The sequence below is a fragment of the Nerophis ophidion genome, linkage group LG26, assembly GCF_033978795.1.
Source record: "Nerophis ophidion isolate RoL-2023_Sa linkage group LG26, RoL_Noph_v1.0, whole genome shotgun sequence".
In the NCBI taxonomy this organism is placed as follows: Eukaryota; Metazoa; Chordata; class Actinopteri; order Syngnathiformes; family Syngnathidae; genus Nerophis; species Nerophis ophidion.
The window spans coordinates 16,228,696-16,249,708 of record NC_084636.1 but is presented as its reverse complement, the minus strand read 5'-3'; the positions used below and the strand labels follow the sequence as shown (position 1 = coordinate 16,249,708).

General features: G+C 41.9%; 1 long non-coding RNA gene across 2 annotated transcripts in view; it reads right to left on the bottom strand.

Annotated features, from left to right (window-relative positions):
- LOC133543337 (uncharacterized) overlaps nucleotides 1–21,013 on the bottom strand; it is a 100,500-nt gene that overhangs the window by 8,386 nt on the left and 71,101 nt on the right. The window contains exon 4 of one of the 2 annotated variants that reach the window (XR_009804354.1): nucleotides 7,797–7,874. The exons of the other annotated variant lie outside the window; for it this stretch is intronic. This is a non-coding gene — a long non-coding RNA (uncharacterized LOC133543337). The remainder of the gene's footprint in view (nucleotides 1–7,796; nucleotides 7,875–21,013) is intronic. 2 annotated transcript variants of the gene reach the window in all.

Genomic DNA, 21,013 nt, shown 5'->3' with positions numbered 1-21,013 from the left:
TGTAAATACAAATCTCTATATATCTACAAAGGGTGGTCCTGAAGAGGTAGTGGTCTCAAGAAGGTAACAAATACAAGAATGTGTGTGAGTGTCTGTGTGTGTGTGTGTGTGTGTGTGTGTGTGTGTGTGTGTGTGTTAGTTAGGGGAGACGACACACTAAAGAGGTTTTTTGGTGTAATTTTATGCAGAGTGCAGGCTGACAAGGAGGGTGTCAGGGAGCCCCTCAGAGGGTCTGAGAACCGAGGGGATCAGCTTCTTTCAGGGGGAGGGGATGAGCTCTTAACTCAGTGAGCCATTCAGGGTGTGTGTCCGCCGCCTGACGTCCCATCGAGGTTTGGGTGCAAGAGCAGTGGATGAAGAGGGCGCCCCCACACCCCACTCAAGTTTTCAGTTAGATCTTCTGAGCTGGTTGCCTGCCACCTGCATACTAATTATAGCACGGCCTCAATTAGCTCCGACACTCACTGGCCAAATGATTAGCTGTGTGAGCATTAGCGCAGGTGTGAGTGTCTTATATGTGTGTGTCGTGGCAACGCTTGACTGCGATGATGCGGTTCGACGGCGATTTGATAGCTTCGACAATACACATTCCGCGAGCGCGGGCGGACGTATACACGCGGCGTATAGGTCGCGACACATACTGTGTGGGATATAAGGTGCGAAGAAGACAAGAGGCAGTTGAAAATGAAAAGACATTGCCCTTTAGCGACCTTCCAAACTGAAAATAACTCCAGTCGGCTGCACATGGATTGTCAACAATGTAATGGAGGATGTGTGTTGGGGTATGTTATGATGCAAAAAGTCAGTGTTTTTGTGCTTGCGTGTGACTTGCTGCATAGATAGGTGTACCGCAAGTCGCACCTGCCGAAAATGCATAATAAAGAAGGAAAAAAACATATATGAGTAACACTGGAGTATAAGTCACATTTTTTGGGGAAATGTTTTTGATAAAACCCAACACCAAGAATAGACATTTGAAAGGCAATTTAAAATAAATAAAGAATAGTGAACAACAGGCTGAATAAGTGTACGTTATATGACACATAAATAACCAACTGAGAAGGTGCCTGGTATGTTAACGTAACATATTATGGTAAGAGTCATTCAAATAACTATAACATATAGAACATGCTATACGTTTACCAAACAATCTGTCATTCCTAATCGCTAAATCCCATGAAATCTTATGCGTCTAGTCTCTTACGTGAATGAGCTAAATAATATTTGATATTTTACGGTAATGTGTTAATAATTTCACACATAAGTCGCTCCTGAGTATAAGTCGCACCCCTGGCCAAACTATGAAAAAAACTGCGACTTATAATCAGAAAAATACGGTACTAACTTTGTGGAGTATTTCCAATCATTCTGTTTGTCACAGTAATGCAAGGAGGCAGATAGCACAAACAACTGGCAAAAAGTGATCCCATTACAATAATTACAATACATGGCACGTGTCTATACTGTCACATTATGTACTATTTCAATATTTTTTTGTTTTTTCTATTGTGCAAGGTGGCAGTTCGGAATAATAAATGGTGGGAGGATCAATCCTTTTTCCATTAATTTTCTGACACATCTACGGCTTTGATTTTGTTAATTTGTCAAAGTCTTGTTCTAAGTTGTGTTGGTTATTTGAACTATAAAAGGTAATGGTTATGATTAATAACTGTCAAGAGGCGTGATCTCATTACAGTTATTACATTAAACCATCCATGTCGTGTGCAAAAGTGACATGAGCATTGGCTCTCTGGATTATTTTAAGCATTTCTTTGTATTCGTTCCACTTAAAGGCCTACTGAAACCCACTACTACCCACCACGCAGTCTGATAGTTTATATATCAATGATGAAATATTAACATTGCAACACATGCCAATACGGCCTTTTTAGTTTACTAAATTGCAATTTTAAATTTCCCGGGAGTTTCGTCTTGAAAACGTCATGTAATGCTTACGTGTACGCAAGACGTCACAGGTTTTTAGGAAGTATGAGCGCTGCGCACACACACAGCTAAAAGTCGTCTGCTTTAACCGCATAATTACACAGTATTTTGGAGATCGGTGTTGCTGAATCTTTTTTAATTTGTTCAATTAATAATGGAGAAGTCAAAGTAGAAAGATGGAGTTGGGAAGCTTTAGCCTTTAGCCACACAAACACACGGTGATTTCTTGTTTAAAATTCACGGATTTGAAACTTTACTATGGATCAGAATCATGACTCACGACGGAATGTCAACCAGCAGGTTTCGGTGGGAAAATTGTGGTTAAAAAGTCGCTTCTTACCGGACGGAAATCAGCTGAGCTTGTGCCGTCCATAGCTGCCGTCGACTCCCCTGAGACATTGGCGTCAAAACACCCCTGGACACACACCTCCGACTATCAGGTACTGTTAAACTCACTAAAACACTAGCAACACAATAGAAAGATAAGGGATTTCCCAGAGTTATCCTAGTAAGTGTGTCTAAAAACATCGGAATCCGTCCCAATGCAATCGCGTTTTTTTTTTAAACTTTTTTTTTTTTTTTACTAGTCCGTCGCTATCAATATCCTCAAACACGAATCTTTCATCCTCGCTCAAATTAATGGGGGAATTGGCGTTTTCTCGGTCCGAATAGCACTTTTTGTTGGAGGCTCCCATTAAAATCAATGTGAATATGTGAAGAGCCATCAACATGTGACGTCATCGTCTGCGACTTCCGGTAGAGGTAGAGCTTTTCTCTTAGCACCGAAAGTTGCAAACTTTATTGTGGATGTTCTCTACTAAATCCTTTCAGCAAAAATATGGCAATATCGCAAAATGATCAAGTATGACACATAGAATAGACCTGCTATCCCCGTTTAAATAAGAAAATTTCATTTCAGTAGGCCTTTAAGGTGGTGGTTATCAGTAAGAACTGGCAGGGCGCTCACACTAGTCCACTGAAACCAGACTTTTAAATGTTAAGTGTGCTCCTCTTGGGCTGCATTGTGCGAGTGTCCCTCCTACCATAAGTGACCGTGACTTGAACATTAGAGCGCCACAACGTATTGCTATGGGAACCCCCACTCAAATAGGGGTGTGGAGAAGTGGAAGAGGGCTTGGGGTATTTGATGCTTTGTTTGTCTTAAACGCCTCTTTATGAACTTCTCGTGCAAGTAGAATGGGACCCATCATTTAAATGACTGCGTGTTTGTTCCCAGGACTGTTAGTACATTTTTACAACAACAACCTAGTAAAAAGGGGAGTTGTTGTCCCGTAGAAAAACGAGGTAAAAATCCATACAACCCTCTTTTAAACACACAAATTATGCATGTTTACATACGTCTGCCTTATCAACTAAAGCAAGGGTCTCAGACACGCGTCTTGCTGGCCAATTGTGGCCCGCGAGACGTTATTTTGCGGCCCCCACCTTAATATAAAAGTTTAATGTTAGTGCGGCCCTCAAGTTTTACATGAATGGCGCTTGACAGCGTTGTGTTATTTGGGTCCAAAATGGCTCTTTCAAAGTTCTGGGTTGCCTACCCCTGCGTTAGTGGAAAAGCGGCAAATGAGTGAAAGCGACCGAGATGTTGCCATGGAGACGAAGGTTTTCTTACGTGCCTGGCTGCAGTCTCACCGCGACACCTGTCCGTCAGTAATAACGATAACCTGGACCAATTAAAAACGTTATTTGTTTTTTTATTGTTTAATTTGCATTGCCTCACACGAAGAACACTACATATATTTCTATACACTTTTTTGCGCTCGCTATCCAGGTACTATTATCCGCCGACCGCCGCGTTGCTGTAGGGAGGAAAAGCGAAACCACACACATTGCGGATATAACATTATTCTCCGTGCGTCGGCTAAAAACAAATATATTCCACAACCCCAAACATGTTTTTTTCAAAGCCTGCAGTGAAGAGAAATGTTCGTGATGAGCAAAGACAATTCCAGGAAAAGTGGGAGATGCAAAATTTCTTTGTAGAGCACAGGGGCCCCCCGGCATGTCTTATTTGCACAGAGAAAGTTCCGGTGCACAAGGAATACTATTTGCAACGTCATTATACAACTACACATGCTGAGGAGTATGCAACATTTTTTTTAAAGAAATCTTTTCTTGCGGCCCAGCCTCACCCAGACTCTGCATCCAGTGGCCCCCACGTAAAGTGAGTTTGAGACCCCTGAACTAAAGGTTTGTGTGTACTAAAATAAGGTGCAAACTTGATTGCTGATGCAAATGAGCAAACTACAGAGCGCAATCCATTTAGCATGTCTGTCTTCATGCATATGCAGAATATAGGCTGATTATTAGGACACCCACAATACTGGGAGGAAGAGATGCAAATATAATCATTTATTGTTCGCAAAATAACTATCTTAAGGCTACATGGCTGTGAGAAAGGAGGCAATGACAAACGATAGTGAAAAAATCCTCTGTCAACATATTTGGACTTAAATAAATAAATAAACAATAATCGGCATATCGTCTATTCAGCAATATTATATTTGTATTTTGCAGCTGAATGACTTTTAAGGGCTGTTTGCAACTTGCTCACGGGTACATTTTCTAAGCAAAAAATAAACAAGAACATCAGCTTGGTACACCATGGACCAAATAAAATTGCTTCGAGGTCAATAAGGAGAACTAGAGTCATGCCGTACATTAGACACATCGGGTTATAAGGCGCACTGTCGAGTTTGGAGAAAATGAAATCATTTTTAAGTGCGCCTTTGTCACACCGCGGTGAGGGAAGTCTTGTCTTGGTTTTTCTGTCTTGTGGTTTTACGTGTTTTATTTTGAAAAGCTACCCTCTTGTTTCAGATCACGGGCCCTTCCTCTTGTGTCACCGGTCTGACGTCATCTCTGATCCCTGATTTTTTCCACCTGTTTCCCATCATACCCATATCCTATTTAAGCTTACGCCTCCTCTTGTCCTGTGCCAGATCGTCTCGTCTAACGTGCCTTTCTAGCGTCTATGTTCATGTCCTTGAAAACCTCCTTGTCTTGCTCCTTTTTTCCCTGGTTCTCCTTTTTGGATCAAGCAGTCGTTTGCTGTAATTTTGAGTTTACTTTTTTCTCCTTCGAGCGCCCTTTGTTACCCTTCTTCTATCTTATTGGTGAGTTTTTGTTTTTCCAAATTTCGTATAGTTTGCCTCATTGATTGAGTGATTTTTGTTTATTCCTATTTAGTGTATGTATATATATATATATATATATATATATATATATATATATATATATATATATATATATATATACATATATATATATATATATATATATATATATAGTTTGTGTTTTTTCCTCCTTTCCTCCTGTTGGAGCGCTTTTGGTTAATTCTTATAATTATTCTATTTGTGTTAGTTTTTTTTAGATTAGTATTCCTCATTTTTTGGAGTGATTTTGATTTACCTGTTTATTCTCGGAATTATATTTCCGCGTATTGTAATGATTCTTGCGAAATACGTTTTGCACTGGAGGTAAAAAGTTATTTCAAAATAAAAGCTTTATTTTTTGAACTTCCTCTCTGCATCTGGGTCCTCTCCTTACTCCGAGTTGTAACAGCCTTATAGTCCAAAAAATACGGATCTTCCATTACCGGGGCGGTATATAAAAAAAGTCTGCGGGCTATAGAGCGTTTTCCGTTCGGGCTCCAGTACTCTGGAATGCCCTCCCGGTAACAGTTCGAGATGCTACCTCAGTAGAAGCATTTAAGTCTCATCTTAAAACTCATCTGTATACTCTAGCCTTTAAATAGACCTCCTTTTTAGACCAGTTGATCTGCCGCTTCTTTTCTTTCTCCTATGTCCCCCCCTCCCTTGTGGAGGGGGTCCGGTCCGATGACCATGGATGAAGTACTGACTGTCCAGAGTCGAGACCCAGGATGGACCGCTCGTCGGGACCCAGGATGGACCGCTCGCCTGTATCGGTTGGGGACATCTCTACGCTGCTGATCCGCTTGAGATGGTTTCCTGTGGACGGGACTCTCACTGCTGTCTTGGAGCCACTATGGATTGAACTTTCACAGTATCATGTTAGACCCGCTCGACATCCATTGCTTTCGGTCCCCTAGAGGGGGGGGGGTTGCCCACATCTGAGGTCCTCTCCAAGGTTTCTCATAGTCAGCATTGTCACTGGCGTCCCACTGAATGTGAATTCTCCCTGCCCACTGGGTGTGAGTTTTCCTTGCCCTTTTGTGGGTTCTTCCGAGGATGTTGTAGTCGTAATGATTTGTGCAGTCCTTTGAGACATTTGTGATTTGGGGCTATATAAATAAACATTGATTGATTGATTGATATAGCTCAGTTAGAGTGACCGAGCCAGCAATTGGATGGTTCCAGGTTCGATCCCCGCTTCTGCCATCCTAGTCACTACCCATTGTGTCCTTGGGCAAGACACTTTACCCACCTGCTCCCAGTGCCACCCACACTGGTTTAAGAATGTAACTTAGATTTTGGGTTTCACTATGTAAAGCGCTTTGAGTCACTGCAGAAAAGGGCTATATAAATATAATTCACTTCACTACCGGCATTCTTAGCCTCCTTGCACTTGCCGTATTTAAAGACTTGGAATGCATAAAAAAAGTGAAGTATATATATATATAGCGCTTTTTCTCTTGAGACTCGAAGGTCTGCAGCCTCCGTAGCAGAACCTCCAGGTTCTGTAACAGTTTCTTTCCTCAGGCGGTAGCTCTTGAATGCATCAAAATAATCCCCTCAATTCCCTCAAAAAATGGATAATCTCACTGGGGGGGGGGGGATTGTGTTGGTGCTAGCGGGGTGTATAATATAGCCATGAGTCATAGATGCATGGCATTCTGGGTAAGTGTTATGTTTCGTTTATAATGTGTTACAGAGCCGATGTTCTCCCGAAATGTGTTTGTCTTTCTTGTTTGGTGTAGGTTCACAGAGTGTGGCACATATTAGCAAGAGTGTTAAAGTTGTTTTATATCACAACCATCAGTGTGATCCGTTTTGCTGTGGAAAAAGACCCCTGGTTTACACGTGGTAAAAGCAAAAAAAAACAACTTCTACGCCACTTTGATAAAGACGACAGGGGAAGCGTCACTCGTGACGTCACGTATTTGAACTGGCGGTAAAAGTAAGCATGCGCTAATAAATTTGGGGAGCGAGTTTGACCCGGCAGGGAAAGGCAGGCGTATATTACATGCCCGGTGGCAATTCAAGGAAATACGGTAGTATGTGCCTGCCTTGAATTACTACCGGGTCAAACTCGCTTCCCAAAATAATTAGCGCATACTTAGTATTACCGCCTGGTCAAACTCGTGACGTCACAAATGACACTTCCCCTGTCATCATTTTCAAAATGGAGGAGGCTGATTTCAATACCGGTAATTTGAAATTGTATAAAGGGAAGAAGATTAAGAGCTATCCGGTAAAATTTAAGGTCCAAGCTTACATCCAACTCAAATTTTTACTGCATACCTTTGGTAAGTGCCGGAGTGAGAAGAGGTTTTAAAATAATTAGCGCATGCTTACTTTTACCGCATGCCTTTGGTAAGCGCAGGAGTGAGAAGAGGTTTTAAATTAATTAGCGCCCCGGCGGCAATTCGAGGAAATACGGTATGTACGCATGCATGAGGGGCAAACACTTGCACTCTCCGTAAATACACACATTAGACATCCTGCTGCTGAAACGTGTGTGTGTCCTGCCTGGGAATCCCAGACTGAATGAGTCTCACAGTGCTCACGGGATGACAGTCAAATGAATAACAATGAACTTGCACACAGGAGTCAAGTTCAGATGCACAAGAGCCGAAAAGAATGTGTTAGCGTAATTTTGTCAAGGCGATCATAGGTGCGCGCACACACCGTGTTCCTCGTATGCCCGCGCTCCTCCAATCTCGCCACGTGCATGTAGCAAGGACCCCTGTGCTGTCCTCGGTGCGCCTGATGGGGAAATAAAAAAAAAAGCAAAATGAAGGGCTTGTGTGCCTCAATACAACCTTTTGATGATATTATGGACCGTAGATGTGGAAATCCCTAAATTTCTTGCAATTGCACTTTGAGAAACGTTGTTCTTAAACTCTTTGACTATTTGCTCACGCAGTACCTCGCCCCATCCTTTCTTGTGAAAGACTGAGCATTTTTTGGGAAGCTATTTTTATACCCAATCATGGCACCCACCTGTTTCCAATTAGCCTGCACACACCTGTGGGATGTTCCTATGTTCCTAATAAGTGTTTGATGAGCATTCCTTAACTTTATCAGTATTTATTGCCAACTTTCCCAACTTCTTTTTCATGTGTTGGTGGCATGAACTCTAAAGTTAATCATTATTTGCAAAAAAAAAAAAAAAAAAAAAAATGTTTATCAGTTTGAACATCAAATATGTTGTCTTTGTAGCATATTCAACTGAATATGGGTTGAAAATGATTTGCAAATCATTGCATTCCGTTTATATTTACATCTAACACAATTTCCCAACTCGTATGGAAACGGGGTTTGTATATACAATTGTATGCAATACATTTATTTTTTTCCAGTCAAAATAAAAAAAAGAACCAATAAATGATAAATGGGTTGTACTTGTATAGTGCTTTTCTACCTTCAAGGTACTCAAAGCGCTTTGACACTACTTCCACATTTACCCATTCACACACACATTCACACACTGATGGAGGGAGCTGCCATGCAAGGCGCTAACCAGCACCCATCAGGAGCAAGGGTGAAGTGTCTTGCTCAGGACACAACGGAGCTGACGAGGTTGGTACTAGGTGGGGATTGAACAAGGAACCCTCGGGTTGTGCACGGCCACTCTACCACTGCGCCACGCCATCCCAAATGTAAACTACTTTATTGATGCATATTATTTTCAGGCTTTCACGGGCCCTTCAAAATGTGGCCTGGAGTTTGACACCTGTGCTTTTAAGGTGACATAAGTAAACGGAGCATATTTTTGCTACATTTCGTGTTGGCAGTAGATCAAAACTACAAAAAAAATATATATAGGACTTTATTTCACATCGCATATATATTCCAGCTGCTGATTTTCTTAGCAGATAAACAGACTGGAGCTGTTGCCGTGACAAATTTAGAGGATGCAGGGATTCCCTGCAACTTCTTGATCACACAGACGTGAAAGTTGAGCTTGCAAGCGTTGCCCGGGGTGTAGAGTGGCGTTTGAAGAAAAGAAAGCAAAAAGATATATATGATAATATAGTAATAAAAGCCGTAGTAGGCAACAGAGGGAGTCGAGCGGGTGCGGATGGAGTCAGGAGGAGAGGTGGTGGAAGGGGATAAGAGAGCAAAACGTGAGGCGAAAATAGTCAGCGGGGAGGAAAGCTAAATCAAAAGATGGTGTGCGCCCTGCACGTGCACTTGTGTGCACGCATGTGTGTCAACCCCAGCTGGGAGGACATTTACGTTGACATGCTGATAGGGATTTAAGCAGTGGGTGGCTAGTGTGTGTGTGAACAAGGTGAGTGAATGGGCAGGGGAGGGCTTTTGGGCCACGGGGACGGGGGTCACAAAAACTGCCATCACTAAGCTTGATTTCAACGCGAGACCTGAGACGATGAGGAGCTGGAGGAGATTGGGCAGGGTTTAGTGGTGTAGCATTCCCCCAACCCCCACCTCCTCCCTCCAGGCGAAGGCGAGGAGCAAAAGGGGGCGTCGTCCATTGAGGTGATGAGGGAAATCGCTTCTTTTTTTCAGACGCTCTAATGAAGCAGAAGTCCCGCGCCCCTTCAGATGAAGAATGGGAGCGCGACTCCCGTCCTCCATATTTTTTCCGCTTTTTTTCTTTCTGCACATACTGCAGTGAAGAAAGGGACTTTTAATATTTGTGTCAGCGCCACGCGGTTACAATGAAAAGATAAAACCGCATTGTTTTGTAGAGAGGACTTTTCCCCGTGCACCATTAAGCTTGAAGAGCATTGACTCTCAACTGGTGGGTCACGACCCAAAAGTGGGTCATTCAGAGGCAATAGATATTTAAAGGCCAACTGAAACCCACTACTACCGACCACGCAGTCAGATAGTTTATGTTATATATCATTGATGAAATATTAACATTGCAACTCATGCCAGGGTTAGTTTACTAAATCACAATTTTAAATTTCCCACGGAGTTTGCTGTTGAAAACGTCGCGGAATGATGACGCGTATGATGACGAGTGTTTGTGACGTTATTGGTTGGAGGGGACATACTAGCTCAGCACCACTTACGGCTAAAAGTCGTCTATTTTCATCGCATAATTACACAGTAATTTGGACACCTGTGTTGCTGAATCTTTTGCAATTTGTTCAATTAATAATGGAGACTATAAATAAGAATGCTGTTGGGGGAAAGCGGTGGATTTTAGCTGTCTTTAGCACCGAGAGTGTTTCTTTGTTTGTTGTGAAGCTTTAACAAAGAGCGGTCAAGCGAACACGTTTTCTCTACGTCAACCAGCATGTTTTTGGATGGGACAATTGTGACATATATTTTACCGGAGACATCAGTGGATTATGCGTCCTCCTGCAGTAGCTGTCAAAAAAGGCAGTTGTGGGCTAGGCTCCTCGGCATCTCTCTGATACACTGGCGTGTTCACCGCAGCCATCCGACTTTGAGGTATGTATTTACAATCTCAGTAAAACACTATTAAAACAATAAGCAGAAGGGATCTTCCAGAATTATCCTAGTAAATGTGTCTAATTACATCTGAAACGCTCACACTGCCACCGCCCGGAGCCGTCGCTTTTCATTAAACTTTTTTATTTATTTATTTTTTCTAGTCCTTCAATATCAATATCAATATCTTCCACAAATCTTTCATCCTCACTCAAATTAATGGGGACATTGTCGCTTTCTCGGTCCGAATTGCTCTTACTGCTGGTGGCTCACACTATAAACAATGTGAGGATGTGAGGAGCCCTCACACAGGTGACGTCACGCGCACATCGTCTGCTACTTCCGGTACAGGCAAGGCTTTTTTATTAGCGACCAAAAGTTGCGAACTTTATCGTCGATGTTCTCTACTAAATCCTTTTAGCAAAAATATGGCAATATTGCGAAATTATCAAGTATGACACAAAGAATGGACCTGCTATCCCTGTTTCAATAAGAAAGTCTCATTTCAGTAGGCCTTTAAAGTATGTATCTCAATACATCCAGTATATGAATGAATAATGGGTATATGTACAATTACATATATATATTATATATATATACATATGTATACATACACATACATATACATATACATATATATGTATATATACATATATACATACATATGTATACATATATATACAAATACATACATACATATACATATATATATATATACAAATACATACATACATACATATACATATATATATATACACACACATACATGAACAAATGATATATATATATAAATATATATGTATGTATATATATATATACATATACATATACAGTTGTGCTCAAAAGTTTACATACATTTGTGGCCAAACAGCTCACTTTTTGTTTCATCTGACATCACATGGACAACGATAAGACATTCTGGAGGAAAGTTCTATGGTCAGATAAAACACAAATTGAACTGTTTGGCCACAATACCCAGCAATATGTTTGGAGGAGAAAAGGGGAGGCTTTTAATCCCCAGCACACTAGGCCTACCGTCAAGAATGGTGGTGGTAGTATTATGCTCTGGGCCTGTTTTACTGCCAATGGAACTGGTGAGAATAAATGGGACAAAAAAAAAGGAAAAGATTCTTCAGGATAACCTAAAATCCTCAGCCTGGAGATTGGGTCTTGAGCGCAGTTGGGTGTTCCAACAGGACAATGACCCCAAACACACATCACAAATGGCAAAGGAATGGCTAAATCAGGGTAGAATTAAGGTTTTGGAATGGCCTTCCCAAAGTGTTGACTTAAACGTGTGGACAATGCTGAAGAAACAAGTCTCTGTCAGAAAACCAACACATTTAGTTGGACTGTCAAGAGTGGTAAAAAAGAAGCTTGCCAGAATCTTGTGGATGGCTACCAAAAGCGCCTTATTGCAGTGAAACTTGCCAAGGGACATGTGACCAAATATTAACATTGCTGTATGTATACTTTTGACCCAGCAGATTTGCTCACATTTTCAGTAGACCCATAATAAATTCATAAAAGAACCAAACTTCATGAATGTTTTTTGTGACCACCAAGTATGTGCTCCGATCACTCTATTACAATTTTTTTTTTAGAAATGATTGGAAACTCAAGACAGCCATGACATTACGTTCTTTATTAGTGTATGTAAACTTTTGAGCACAACGGTATATGTGTAATTAATTTTGCTGTTTTTGTTCAAATGTTGAAAGTGTACAAAAAACATGCATGTTGAACATATAGACTCCCTTCTTTCATGAAGACAAGAATAAACGGTGTATTACCTGATTCTAATGACTTGCATTGATCGGAATCAGAAAAGATTCACAGTAGTGTTGACAACTTCCACATTTTAAATTTTACATTGCGGAGGAAAAAAAAAAGTCCTCCTTTCTGTCCAATACCACATTGAGGTGGTGGGTTTTGGCATCTTGCTCCTTTTCATACACTTTACAAGAAATACATTGTCGGTAAACACTGTGGCTTGCGCAGGCTTTCGGAGACTCTTATTTTGTTAGCAAAGGCAGGATGGAGCAGCACTTTTATTGTGAAGACAGGAACTCTGCGGTCAGTTTTCAGGCTTTTGACGGGAGGTAGGTTGGAATAAAAAGTGTTTCTCGCCTTCCTGGCGGTCTTTTTTCCTTCACACTGAGCTCGCAGCAGCCAGCGTCATTTCACAAGAACCTCAGGTGCCGTGAAAGTCAATCAAGTGACAAAGTGACGTCATCGCAAAGATTTATGATCACTAATTTTAGGCCTATTTATTTCAATGCCTGACTGGTGGTCGACAGACACACCATCCGCGATCGACCGGTAGCTTGTGATCAATGTAATGGGCACACCTGATTTATATCCTGTATATCCTGTAAAAAGGCAGCAGTATGGCTCACATGGTAGAGCAGGGGTCACCAACCTTTTTGAAACCAAGAGCTACTTCTTGGGTACTGATTAATGCGAAGGGCTACCAGTTTGATACACACTTAAATAAATTGCCATAAATAACCAATTTGCTCAATTTACCTGTGGAGAGACGCAGCCGACGGGCCGACAGCGGGCTGAGAGAGACAGCCCTGGCCAAGATGGAGGCCAGGAGGCGGGGCATGCGGCGGAGAGGAGAGGCGTGACGCACGCGGAGCGGCACGAGAGCGGCGATTTGAGTCAGGTGCGTACAACACACACCTGCTCACAATCTCTCCATCTGCTGCTAGACCATAAGAGAGGCGAGGGGGGCACGATCGGGGCAGAGTAGTAGGCGAGAAAACCACGGCAACCAGACCACGAACACGAAGATTGACCCAGACGGAGATGACGAACCACCGCAGCGGACGCAAACGCCGGACGCCAAAAGGCGTGCAGCGGCGGCAAGCAGGAAGTGCCCGCGCGCTGAAAAGTGACGCGACCGGATGGCCAGAAGAGGACAGGTTTATTGAAATAATAAACACAAGTCAAACCTACTATGGTGTGTTTTGTGTCCAGTGTCACGGCAACCCACACGGCCAGGACTGCTGGAGTCATGTCACATTACCTTTAATAAATACATCTATACATATAAAAAAATGGGTATTTCTGTTCGTCATTTCGTCGTACATTTTTTTCCTTTTACGGAATGTTTTTTGTGGAGAATAAATGATGAAAAAAACACTTAATTGAACGGTTTCAAAGAGGAGAAAACACATAAAAAATGAATTAAAAATGTTGCGCAAAGCGAGACCAGCTTGCTAGTAAGTAAATAAAAGGGGCATATAGTATGCGCCTGCCTTGAATTACTGCCGGTTCAAACTCGCTTCCCAAAATAATTAGCGCATGCTTAGTATTACCGCCTGGTCAAACTCGTGACGTCACGAGTGACACTTCCCCTGTCATCATTTTCAAAATGGAGGAGGCTGATTTCAATACCGGTAATTTGAAATTGCATAAAGGGAAGACGATTAGGAGCTATTCAGTAGGGTTTAAGGTCTAAGCTTACATCACACAAACATTTTTACTGCGTGCCTTTGGTAAGTGCCAGAGTGAGAAGATGTTTTAAAATAATTAGCGCATGCTTACTTTTACTGCATGCCTTTGGTAGGCGCAGGAGTGAGAAGAGGTTTTAAATTAATTAGCGCCCCGTCGGCAATTCAAGGAATTGTGGTACACTATATTGCCGTGGGCCCCTTCCTCTTTCAACATGACTGTGCACCAGTGCACAAAGCAAGGTCCATAAAGACATGGATGACAGAGTCTGGTGTGGATGAACTTGACTGGCCTGCACAGAGTCCTGACCTAAAACCCGGTTAGAACACCTTTGGGATGAATTAGAACAGAGATTGCGAGCCATGCCTTCTCGACCAACATCAGTGTGTGACCTCACCAATGCGCTTTTGGAAGAATGGTCGAATGTTCCTATAAACACACCCTGCAACCATGTGGACAGCCTTCCCAGAAGAGTTGAAGCTGTAATAGCTGCAAAAGGTGGACCCACAACATATTAAATACTGTGGGTTAGGATTGGGATGGCACTTTAAGTTCATATGCGAGTCAAGGCAGGTGGCCAAATGTATCCATCCATCCATTTTCTACCCCTTATTCCCTTTGGGGTCGCGTGTGCCTATCTTGGCTACAATCGGGCGGAAGGCGGGGTACACACTAGACAAGTCGCCATCTGATCCCAGGCCAAATGTATCCATCCATCCATTTTCTACTGCCTATGTCACAGCAAATTACTATAAAAGTTACAATAAAAGTAATGCATTTATTAGCTGCTAAAATGCTGTGAATTTACAATGAAACTTTTTAAAGTGTTATATTTCAGTTTACTGTTTTTACACAATACAATATGCAATGCTGCAGCCCGAGCAGTGTAGAAGGTGCACCAGCTACCTACTTGGGGTGCACACGAGATGAACCCTGAGCTGACATGTTAAATTACAGGAGGCAGCAGACTGAGACAGACGGGGTGGAGGTAGGGGGTGGGGGCTGTCAAAGTGTCTGACTGGGTTTCACTCTGTGGGGCTGGAGGGGCAAGGGGGGGTTGTTTGACCAGCGGGGTGGGCTACCGGAGATACAGGACTGATTTCTAGTTTTCCCAGAGACAGGCCAGAGGCTGCAGTGGGTGGTAGGGTAGCTGCCCCCCCCCCACCCCCCCATCGACTCCCCTGTTTTCTCCCTTGCTTCAAGTTGTCTGTGGAGCGAAGCAATAAGAAGCAGCTTATAAAATAAGCAAACACAGAGGCAGCTTACAGACAGTCAGCCAGCTGGGGGATGCACACACACGCACAATAGAACCCACTGCCCCCACCACACTCCTGACCTTGACCCCTCAGGTCATCCCTAACCTGTTTCTGAATGGACGTCAGTGCAGCTGAGCTGTCTAGCCTCATAATAAGTGCAACTTCCTCCACGGTACGGACACCCCTTTCGCCATAATCATCATCATCACTGAGCCCGTTCCCACGCCGGATGGCCGGCATGAACTCTCTGCAGCTGGACCACAACTCATCTCGGTTTGAAACACTCAAAGCCTTATTTTGTTTTGTTTTATACAGCACGTGCAATGTGACTTATCAACAATCATCACCGTTTTGCCAGCGATATTTAGCGTTTTATTTAGCAAAGTACGTGCAAACTCACACACACTCGGTGCTTGACGATTGCCAGAGAATCATCTGTCCGTGTGCGTGTCAACTAATTTGGACGGTCCAAAGAAAAACAACACCACAATATTTTCAGCAACACCCTTTTATAATTTTAATAGCTGTATGCTGGGTGACGTAAACGGCTGATTAAAACAAATTCAATTGATGCTTTATTGGACCCTTGAGTGCTTTTTTTTTAATGGCGTTTGTCTTTTCACGTACAGTGGGGCAAAAAAGTATTTAGTCAGCCACCGATTGTGCAAGTTCTCCCACTTAAAATGATGAGAGATGGTCTGTAATTTTCATCATAGGTACACTTCAACTGTGAGAGACAGAATGTGAAAACAAAATCCAGGAATTCACATTGTAGGAATTTTAAATAATTTATTTGTAAATTATGGTGGAAAATAAGTATTTGGTCAACCATTCAAAGCTCTCACTGATGGAAGGAGGTTTTGGCTTAAAATCTCACGATACATGGCCCCATTCATTCTTTCCTTAACACGGATCAATCGTCCTGTCCCCTTAGCAGAAACACAGCCTCAAAGCATGATGTTTCCACCCCCATGCTTCACAGTAGGTATGGTGTTCTTGGGATGCAACTCAGTATTCTTCTTCCTCCAAACACGACGAGTTGAGTTTATACCAAAATGGATACGTGGATGATACAGCAGAGGATTAGGAGAATGTCATGTGGTCAGATGAAACCAAAATAGAACTTTTTGGTATGAACGCAACTCGTCGTGTTTGGAGGTAATCTTCAAAGCGAACGGAGTGCGACATATAATAATACAATTCCCAGCACTCCACTATATAACAAGTCTTTTAGCATTCTACTAATTCCCGTGCACCACTTTAGCACACTGTCCTACTATGCTGTCATGAAGCTATGGGCCCTAAACATGTCATACATCATACATGTGAGGGCGGGAGGGCACCAAGCCCATCAAACTCCACAGTTTCATTACGTCCATGTCTGTGTTCGAGCGCCGCGCCCTTTCACTTCGGTGCAAGCAGGCAGTTTAATCACACATACAGCAATACTCCATTTTCATTTCCTTTTTTTTTCTCTCCCCCATGCAGCCTCCATTCCACTCAGGTTTCATAATTCTGCCCTCAGCGCTGTCTGGCCAGGCGAAACGTTTGCAGCCTGTTGCGATGACATAATCACTGACTCGGAGCAATGTACCCTCACCATCAACCGCCCCCCTATGGAGACTGTAATCAGACTTCAGGTTGGCGCTGTTGTTGTAGCAACAGGAAATACTTCCTCGATTTCTTCGACAACATTTAAACCTAAAAAACTCGGCCATATGTATTAATGGCTTAACAAATGAAACTATATTGTATTCGCTATATCAATGAAATACATTGAAAGTGGCCAACAATACAGATTTTGAGTGGTCTTGTTGGCTGGCTTATAAGAACCGGAGCAAGACAAGTGGAATGGGCCAGAAAAGAATTGAGCGATGGCTGTAAATGCTTTCAGCAAGTATTATATCACACACACACACACACACACACACACACACACACACACACACACACACACACACACACACACACACACACACACAATCAATAGCTAAGCAAATAAAAAGCTGCATTCAATCTGAATAAGGCAAGTTGAAAGGGTCTGGACCATAAATAAACCCTCTTTTAAAATTTTTTTTTTTTTTTTTTCAAAATGATACATAACTATAATTGAACATAAGTTATGATACAAAGTCACAGTGTGTTTGATCAATTGAAACTGCAAAATGCTCCAAAACATGTTGCAATGTGCGGCGAAACCACTACATCAGTTATGATTATAGTTTTAGTTTATTTCAAAACATGCATACCGTTACAATATGGTACATCAAATATTTCCAGTTTTTCATTTCTCAGATCCGAAAAAAAGCAGAGCTTATTTTTCTGTGAATCCATATTTTTTCCTATATTTTTCACGATGTGAAACTTCCAAATATAACTTCAGCTAATATTGTGGTACACAGTATGATCAGTGCAATAACAATTAAAGATGTCCAATATCATTGGACTGCCGATATTATCAGCCGATAAATGCTTTAAAATGTAATTTTGGAAATTATCGGTATCGGTCTCAAAAATATCGGTATCGGTTTCAAAAAGTAAAATGTATGACTTTTTAAAACGCCACTGTGTACACGGACGTACGGAGAAATACAGAGCGCCATTAAACCTTAAAGGCACCGCCTTTGCTTGCTGGCCCAGTCACATAATATCTATGGCTTTTCACACACAAGTGAATACAATGCATACTTGGTCAACAGCCATACAGGTCGCATTGAGGGTGGCCGTATAAACAACTTTAACACTGTTACAAATATGCGCCACACTGTGAACCCACACCAAACATGAATGACAAACATATTTCGAGAGAACATCCGCACTGTAACACAAAAACACAACAGAACAAATACCCAGAACCCCTTACAGAACTAACTCTTTGGGGTGCAACAATATACACCCCCCGCCACTCCCAAACGCCTACCAGGCCCCCTCAAGGAGAGCACGTCCCAAATTCCAAGCTGCTGTTTTGAGGTATGTAAAAAAAAATAATGCACTTTGTGACTTCAATAATAAATATGGCAGTGCCATGTCGGCATTTTTTTTCATAACTTGAGTTGATTTATTTTGGAAAACCTTGTTACATTGTTTAATGCATCCAGCGGGGCATCACAACAAAATTAGGCATAATAATGTGTTAATTTCGCGACTGTATATATCGGTATCGGTTGATATTTGTATTGGTAATTAAGAGTTGGACAATATCGGATATCGTCAAAAAAGCCATTACCGGACATCTCTAAAAACAATAATACATGTTTAGAACATAACTGGCCATGGCTTGTGTCTTATGGAAAATTGCCACTTAATTGTTTAGAACGGACGACACATCTCTTTCATGGCTGCTCAGTACAACATAACAAAGAAAAATATAATCTAAAATGCAAGGTTTAGTGCATTTACACAAGGATTACTCTGCACATTTATCCCGGAGTGTACAGTTTATTACCATACAGTACTACACTGTACAATGTCACCTTGCTTGTACTGTGCTGTTGGTAAAGGTTTTATGATGGTCACACCTTTCTTTCCAAAGGGGATGTTTTGTAGTCTATTGAATAGAGAATGTATGTAAAGTATGTAGATTTGTTCATATAATAATCTTATATGCAGGCACATAGGCTAGACCAGGGGTGGGCATTACGTCGATCGCGATCGACTGGTCGATCTCGGAGGGTGTGTCAGTCGATCTCAAGCCAGGCATTAAAAAATAGACATAAAAATGAGCAATCATCAATCATACCAAGACTTCACTTTCGTCAGTTGTTTGACATTCTCGTCACCCGAGGATCTTGTGAGATGACGCTGGCTGCTGCGAGCTCATATTTAAGAAAAAAATCACTAACAGGGCGGACGCAGAGAAACACATTTTATTTCTAGAGACTCCGTACCTACTGTCAAATCTCTAAAGACCGACTGCACAGTTCCTGTCTTCACCATAAAAGACCTGTTTCATCCTGCCTGTGCTAACAAAATAAGAGTCTCAGAAAGCTAGCGTGCACAAGCTAGCAAGCTACGGAGTTTGATGCCAATGTATTTCTCCCCCGCCCTCAGCGACCGCTTTCTCACTTGCTTGCCCACCCGCACTCTCACTGACGTCACTCACCTGCTGCCAGACATTAAAGGGCCACACACATATGCTACTCTCATAACAAAGTGTTTAAAAACGAGTATGCAAGTTGGACAAATGAGATGCCAAATCCAACCACTTTCATGTGGTATTGGACAGAAAGGAGGACTTTTTTTTTTCCTCCGTTTGAAAATGCGGACGTTATCAGCACCACTGTCTAATTCCAATCAATGCAAGTCATCAGAATCAAATACACCAACTTATATTCTTGTCTTCATGAAAGAAAGGAATCTATGTGTGTTAAACATGCTTGTATTATCATTAAACACCATTAACTTGTTAACAAAAATGTCTCTTTCATAAATAAATAAATATAAATTATAAATAGGAATGAGGTACATCTCCTCGACTTGGTCAATTGAAAAGTAGCTCACCTGCAGAAAAAGTGTGAGCGCCCCTGGGCTAGACGGTTGGGTGTGGGATGGGGGCAAAAGTTAGGACAATTCCACAAAATAAGAAAAACAGCAATAGCTGCCCATGGTGGTCCCAATGTGATTTTTCCTTTTCACGGGGTAGAGAATTCCGTGTGACACAGGGATAAGCGGTAGAGAATGGATGGATGGACTCCTCGCTCAAAGCTCTAGTATACTGTGCCACCATATTAACATATAAGCTTTTTTTTCAGGAGATGGTGTGGGTGGTTGTGGTGGGTGGGGTGTGTTTTTATTTCCTATAAGTAGGTGTGAATACAAACAGTTGGTGGATTAGAATGAGTCCTTTATACAGTATGCGTGTGTGTGTGTGTGTGTGTGTGTGTGTTAAGGCAGCCAACAAGTAAACGTGGTTGTGTTCAATCTGCCACTTTAAGAAGCATATGGCACTGTCATTGTTAATATGCTAATGAGAAGTTGAATATTTAATTGTAAAGACTTATGTTTGATAAGTAGGGTGGGATTTTTTGTGCCCTTTTAAACCAAACATAAATGTTCCTTCATTCACTGTGCAGCATTATTATCATTTTTTAGGGCTGTCAAACAATTAAAGTTTAAATTAAATCCATCATCGGTTGCTGTGGAACATTTTCAATCAATTCCGATTAAAAGAAAATCCCTTTTCATCTATATCAGGGGTCGGCAACCTTTACCACTCAAAGAGCCCTTTTGACCCGTTTCACAAAATAAAGAATACTATGGGAGCCACAAGTAAATAACACAGTGTACAAAGTTTTTTTTTTGCTTTGTGCTATGTATTAACCAGGGGTCTCAGACACGCTTCCCGCAACTTAATATGAAAATGTAATATTAGTGCGGCCCGCAAGTTTTATTTGAATGCTGCTTGACAACATCACATTTGCCAACTATCTACATTTTTCCGGGAGACTACCGAGTTTCAGTGCAATCATTCTCTCGACTGTCTGCTGTTTTCACCCAAACAACAATAATAAGGGTGTGCTATGATGACAATGCGTTTAGCGCCCTCTACAACCGCAACAAACAGCATACCAGCCCATTCACAGGTTGTATGAGACTTCTGCAGACACACTCAAGCGACTGCAATGCATACTTGCTCAACAGCCATGCAGGTTACACTGAGGGTTGTGATATAAACAACTTTAGCACTCTTATTAATATGCGCCACACTGTGAAACCACACCAAACATGAATGACAAACACATTTCGGGAGAACATCCG